At 39.5% G+C, this 6,718-nt stretch overlaps 1 long non-coding RNA gene across 1 annotated transcript; it reads right to left on the reverse strand.

Annotated features, from left to right (window-relative positions):
* Positions 1–606: 606 nt before the first annotated feature.
* On the reverse strand, positions 607–5,913 carry LOC121929908. The gene is made up of 2 exons (XR_006103773.1): positions 3,330–5,913; positions 607–1,950 (listed from the first exon to the last, which is right to left on the reverse strand). It is a non-coding gene; the product is annotated as an uncharacterized LOC121929908 (long non-coding RNA).
* Positions 5,914–6,718: the final 805 nt, after the last annotated feature.

Genomic DNA, 6,718 nt, shown 5'->3' on the forward strand with positions numbered 1-6,718 from the left:
GGGCACCCCAGCTCTGGGTTATTATATTACTGGGTCAGCCAGATTTTATGTCTTTATTTGCCTTCATATTTGTTTCCCAAAACAGGTGACCCAGAAGCAGTTCCAACCATCTCCTACCCTGCTCCCTGCCTGCTGTTCAAGAACCCACCATTATGGCATCACAAAGTCCCACTTGCTGGTTTGGACCATGAAACCTTAAAGATAGAAATGCTTCTGACTTGGCAACCCTGCTACTGAGAAACTCTAGCCACTTTAACCAATGGTAAGGCATTATGAAAGAACCAGAGTGGCATAGTGGTTGAGTGGAGACCAGGTTCAGTTCTCAGCTTGCCCATGAAACCATATTCTCTCAGCTGCAGAGGAAGGTAATGGCAAACCTCTGGACAAATCTTGCCAAGAAACACCCATGATAGGTTTTCCATAGAGTCACCATAAGTTGGAAACAACTTGAAGGCATGCAACAACAATGAAGGTATTATGACAATGGACGGCCAGAGTTTGCCTGCTCTTGACACTGGATTGTATTTAGAAATTTCCTCAGTTATAGCTTTTTGATAGCTGCGAGAAAGCTGTAATTCAGGATGAAACTACGCAGTGCTCAAGAGATCATTAGCAACTATGCTAGATTTTTATGTATTTAACAACAGGTGCCGATTTACAAGAGAATCACAATGCACATACAGATTTCACAGTTGAAAACCTAGATATCTGTGGCCAATCATCATCATAGCATGGTCAAGATGGCAGAAGTAACTGATAAAGAAGACACAAGCTAGGAGAGGCTGCAGCAATTTGCTTTTGCCTAAGCCTATTGGGAAGTGCAAGATTGTCTCCTCTCCCATCTTCTTCCTCCCTGCTGAGTTAATTGAGTGCAACCTACTTTTCTACTTTGGACTCATTTTTCAGCAATAAGCTGAAGATAAAGAGACAAAGTGGAAGGTACAGAGTGAAACTGGGACATCTTTAAAGCTGCTGAGAAAGTGGGACAGTCAGATAAATCAGGACAGTCCCTGCCAAATTGGGGCACTTGGAGAGTATGATATACTGGGGATGCAATTTCATGCTGCTAAGCACTGGGTCAGAATAAGGCTTTTTAAGCACTAGTGAAGACATGTAGTTACATATGTAGTCACATATATAGTATTTGGCATGGAGACAAGGAATTGTTGGGAAAACTGTTAACATTTTAATTTAGCAGGTGTGTGTATATGACTTTAATTTTCTCTCTTAAGAACAGACAAATCTGAAACAGTTTTTCGGCTTCATCCAAGACCCAGATGGAAAACTGTGAAAGCTAAATTTTGAGGGCATTCAGGCTGACAGCTCCTCAAGAAGGAGGCTTAATACAACTTGTGTAAGAGGCAACATTTTGTGCAGGGCCTTTTACTAAGAATCCAAAACTTTTTACATCCATCTAGGAGGCTCAATTCAATCTCTAAAAATAAAGAACATGGCAACCACTTAAGAGACAGGAAGAATGCAGCTGTCGTCTCTTTGGGGGGTGGGGATTTGAGGCAGTCCAACCCAGCATCCTTCAAATGATTTAGACTACAACTCCTATAATCCCCAAACTATTTCTACTTATATCTGTAGTGCCACACATTTAGAAAGCATATAATATAAAATGTGTGTGTATGTAACAGTATATAACAAATAAAATAGATTTCTAAAATAATAAATTTTTCAAATTAAAACTAAACAGTCCAAACTATAAACAGCAATATGGGAGAAGGTCTATAAGGTATAAATCATTTGTCGAAGGAAAATAGATGCCCCAAGGTCTCATCAGATTCTTCATAAAAACAGAAGTCAAACGCATTCCAACTCACAGTCTTCATCAGTGGCCAATAAAATTCTTATGTTATCCAATGTTTCCTCCAGACAGAAGGCCACAGTAAGTATATTTATTTTGCACAATGAAAATGCCTCTTCTCCTTCACTTTCCACACCCTGAAAGGTAAAAAAAAAAAAAAAAAAAAGATGATGACATATGGCAATCATGTTAAGAAAAGTGGCAGGGCCAGCTCTTGACAGGGAATCTGACTGGAAGATGACCTTTTGGGAAATGCAGGTGATGGGACAGATTTTTCCACTATGCCTGATAACAACAGGATAGTTCATAGGTGAAGGACGGGCTGAGCATAACATGCACCAGTCACACAGCTCAGTACTCCACCACCACAGAAATACTCTTCACCGCTAGTTTCTACTGCCTGAGATGGCTACTTCATGCTGCCTAATAATTTGTAAGTACAGTCATCCCTCCATATCTATGGATTCTTTATCCACAGATTCAAGCAAACATGGCTTGAAAGTATTCAAAAAAAATATAAATTCCAAAAAGCAAACCTTGATTTTGCCATTTTCTATAAGGGACACTATTTTACTATGTCACTGTATTTAATGAGATTTGAACATCCATGGATTTTGGTATCTATGGGGGGTCCTGGAACCAAACCCCAGCAGATACCATTGGCTAACTGTATTAATTTGTCAGGTGCTCTTTTAATTTATAAAGTACCTTGAGCTTCCATTTACAGGAAAAGGCAGAGTATAAGAGGAGAAGGCAGCAACCAACCTCTAAAAAAAGTTCCATACCAAGAGGATCACAGCAGAAAAGGCCCTGTTTCTTCAGCTGTCATCCAGCTTTGAGAAGAGCATCCAATGACTATCCTAAATGGCAAGATTTGCTTAGAGGGGTTTCCACAACCCTCCTTTGAAGCTGAGATAGTGTGCCTTTCCCAGTGAGCCAAGCCCAGTGCTTGCCCGTGGTCAAGCAGGGATTTCAATCCTGGTCTCCAGAGTCCTAGCCCAACATATGCAAATTATAACAACACCAAACAGCAGATTCCCTAGATTAGAAGCATGGGATCAAAATGTTATCTATAATTTTTCACTGTGAATACAGCTGAAGAGTGTTTGAACAGAGCACTCAAACTGCTCAGCTATTTTTGGAGACAAGCAATGGGGGTTCTTCCATGTATTTCTATCACAAAGGATTTAGTGTGCATAAACAACTGTCAAAATTCAGACATCCCATACAATGTGGGATGTGCCCAAATATGCATTGATGCACATGATCTTATAAAATTTATTTTGGGGGGATTGCCATTCCAAAGACATCCCAGCCAACAAGTAATTTTGAAAATCTGGAGTATTTTCCCTGCTCACAGAAGAAATTCCAGCTTGGGCACTGAAGCTACTGGATCTTATGGGAAAATATGCATTAAAATTAATGGATTGTTTCCAAATAAATCTGCTTGCAGCAAGAGTATAAATCCATTAATATGGGTGTGTATATATGCATGTACAACTATGCCACTATTTACCTTGCCAAATCTGAACAAATCACCTCTTGGGGCATACAACAGGCTGGTGGTGTTTATCAGGCTCACAAGGGAGAATGTAATTGAAAGCAAGCCACCTTAGGCAGTCTGCAGAGAGGGACTTCAAGAAATCATCATAAACTGGCAGAAGACCAAGACTGAATAAATAGTTGAAAATAAAATAGAGAATTATTTTGTTGGGCAAAAAAGAGTCAAAACAGTGTTCTCTCTATTTATTGGTATCTCCTCTCCCCCCAAAAGCACTGATTGTTCAATAGCCTAACATACTTTACCTCCTGAAAAATGCTGGTGCCATTTTCCCTTTTGTCTGAATATACTGCAGTCATGAGCTCCACACCAAAATGATTATTCAGTTTTCAAAAAGTATGACAGGCACAAAAATCTTATAATGAAAGTTGCTGGTGCTACTTTTAGATTTTAGAAAGACTGCAGTTCTGCTCAGCAGCTTACATCTCAATGGCAACAGGACCACACAGCCCATATAGCTGGGTTTAAGTAGAACTGTTCAAGGGGTTTGTTTTAGTATATTAGCATATTATTTTAGTATTTTAGCATTTTATGGCCTTGTGTTTTATCATCTGTTTTTAATTATACAGTATGTGCTTGATGTTCTACTCTTTGGTGGAAAGGGCATTATAAAAAAAGATGATGATGATGATTATGATGATGGATAAATTTGCAATATTATAAACAAATATAGATAAAACACTGCAGTGGAAAAGGAAATTTGAGAAACACCATTGGAGAAAGATGTTTCCTCAGCCCAGTACTTTGCTACATCATCATGTTGCTGGGAAAAACAGCTCCTATGGAAAAAAAAAACTAATCCATTTTCCCCATGTCCTTCTTACTAGCTGTGCAATTTTGGACAGCCAGTGTGGAATTGTTCTTTGTTTCACTCTTTCATTCTATTCATGACAACTGCACTCATTAACATTTTCCTGAAAGATCAGGGGACATATACCATGGATAGAAACCACTCCTTGTCCTGCCCAAACCAATTTCTATCCTTGATTGAGTCACTTTACAGTGTAGCTACCCTGTGAATGTCCTCTGCTTGTCACACATGGTAGCATTTGCAAACTAAAAGTATATACAATATAGGTAGGGTTCAGTTCAAGACACAGGTTACCTTTGTAGAAGTAAATTTATGGTGGTACAAAAGCTAGTTCCAGGGTTAAAACATGCCATAAGTCAAGACTGATATGTTGAACAAGAAAATGATAAGGAGTCAAGGACAAATAAAGCTAAATTAATAGATGGACTAAGAAAATCTACCTCAGAAAAGAGCCTGATAGCTACAGTTTCTGTAGATTCAAACATGACCAACCAAGGAAGTTCTACTCATAAAGATAAGGAAAATACTTCATTTTTAAAAAGCCTATTCAGATGTTAGCATGGGAAACAGTTAATACCTACAGGTTGTCTTAAGACTGGCAATTGAAACAAAAATATTCCAACAACTTCATGTGCAAGACATAAACCATCACCCTCTGCATAAAATGCAGTGTTGTGCCTGGCCTCTCTGATTCATTCTCTGCTATACATAAGTGTCTTCTGTTATACATCTGTTGCGGTGCAAGTGATTTTCCACACTTTTTAGCTCTGACTCAGTATTTGTACTTCTGTCTCGTTGGTGTGCTGAAAACATCCCTGCCTGTACCACTCTGTAATTGGTATCAAAATATTTGGTAGCAGAATCAACAACACCCACAACTTTCCTCTGTGCCTTCTGGCAGTATGGAACATTCGCATCTCCTTGCACATTTTTCCGGTGCTGCTGGCTTACTTTACTTTGCAGAATGAGCAACACTGTATGGTCCCTGTACAGCTCTATGATGCCTACACATACTGGCAACTTTGACAGGCACCTTGTTATTCCAAAGGATGATGTTTTAGAAAGGATATCAAGCACTATTGAGAACAGTAGTTGCAGCACAAGTCTAGCATCAGAAATATAAGTATCAGAGAGGGTCTAAGACAATTCCATTTTAGATGGTGAAATGAGCAAGTTTTGACAAAATGGAAAATCGTGTCAGGAAGAGATGCCTAGCCCATTACCACAGATGTTTTCCAACAACAAATAGCTCAGGTCCAAAGCTCATAGTGATTTGCCATTGGACTAGCTAGTCTTCAAGTCCTTCCAGGCCAAGTGGCTGCCTGCATGGCACACTCTCTTGAAATACAGCAGTGAAACCCACCATGTTGCAACACGTTTCAAAAGTCTAGATGAACCCTAAGAGAATTCCTCTGCACTTTAACCACAATAATAAGGATCGGGAAAGAACTATTTCCATTTCAGTTTCACTAGCAACTATGTTGGGCTGGTTCACCTTCAGCTTATTGTGAAAGCTGTCTGGATAAGCTATATTAAACTTTGCAGGCACTCTCAGCAGGGACTGAGTTGAAGAAATTTTAGCTGTAGCAGAAAAATGTTTCAGAAACACATTTTGTGCATGGCAATTCATCCAGCTCTGTCCTTATACAATACTACGGTTTAATTGTTCATAGATTGTATTGTATGGCACTGGCTAATTTATATTAAATAGTTATAGAATATGGGTGCAAAACATGTGGTTCTCTAGAGGTTTGTTGGACTGAAAATTCTATCATCCCTCCTGGCTATCCTGGCTAGGCATGATGGGAACTGTAGTTCAACTGCCCATTCACTTCCCTATAAAAGTGATTCCCAAACTTTGACCTTCCAGGTGTTTTTGGACTTTAGCTCCCAGAATCCCAGATCATTGGCCAAGATGTCTGAGGCCTCTGAGAACTGAGGTCCAAAGCACCAAAAGACCAGAGTTTGGGAATAACTGCTATAGAAGGTCTTCTGTCTTTAAAGAACAGGTACTTTCAGTTCCATGACTCCAAAGCCTGTTGCAGGTCTGTACTACATGTGACATTAAGAGAATAGCAATTCAGACACTTCTCCATATTAAAATTGCATTTAATTATTTGTTACATTTGGTACATTCCTCCTACCTTTCCTCCAAGGAGCTCAGAGTGGCATACATGACTCACAACAATCCAGTGAGGCAGACCAGGCTAAGAGCGAGTAAGTGGCCCAAAGTCACTCAATGAGATTATTTATTATTTATATGTGTGTGTGTGTGCGCGCGCACGTGCACACGCTTATATCATAAGATCTCAGGGTAGCATACTAGCTAGTGCACAAAAGAATTCTTATACTTATTGAAATGCCAGTGCTATATAGGACCCCTCCCCATAATGAAAGTGTTCATGCAGATTTGCTACTTACATTATGAAGCCGGAAAATGTTGTTTTGGTCTCTATTAAAAGAATGTTTCAGTCTACTGTTTCTCATCTAGGCAGCCTGGGTGAGCTGAGAGGCAATAGGTGAATACATTAAA

Source organism: Sceloporus undulatus, chromosome 4 (genome assembly GCF_019175285.1).
Source record: "Sceloporus undulatus isolate JIND9_A2432 ecotype Alabama chromosome 4, SceUnd_v1.1, whole genome shotgun sequence".
NCBI classification, from domain to species: domain Eukaryota; kingdom Metazoa; phylum Chordata; class Lepidosauria; order Squamata; family Phrynosomatidae; genus Sceloporus; species Sceloporus undulatus.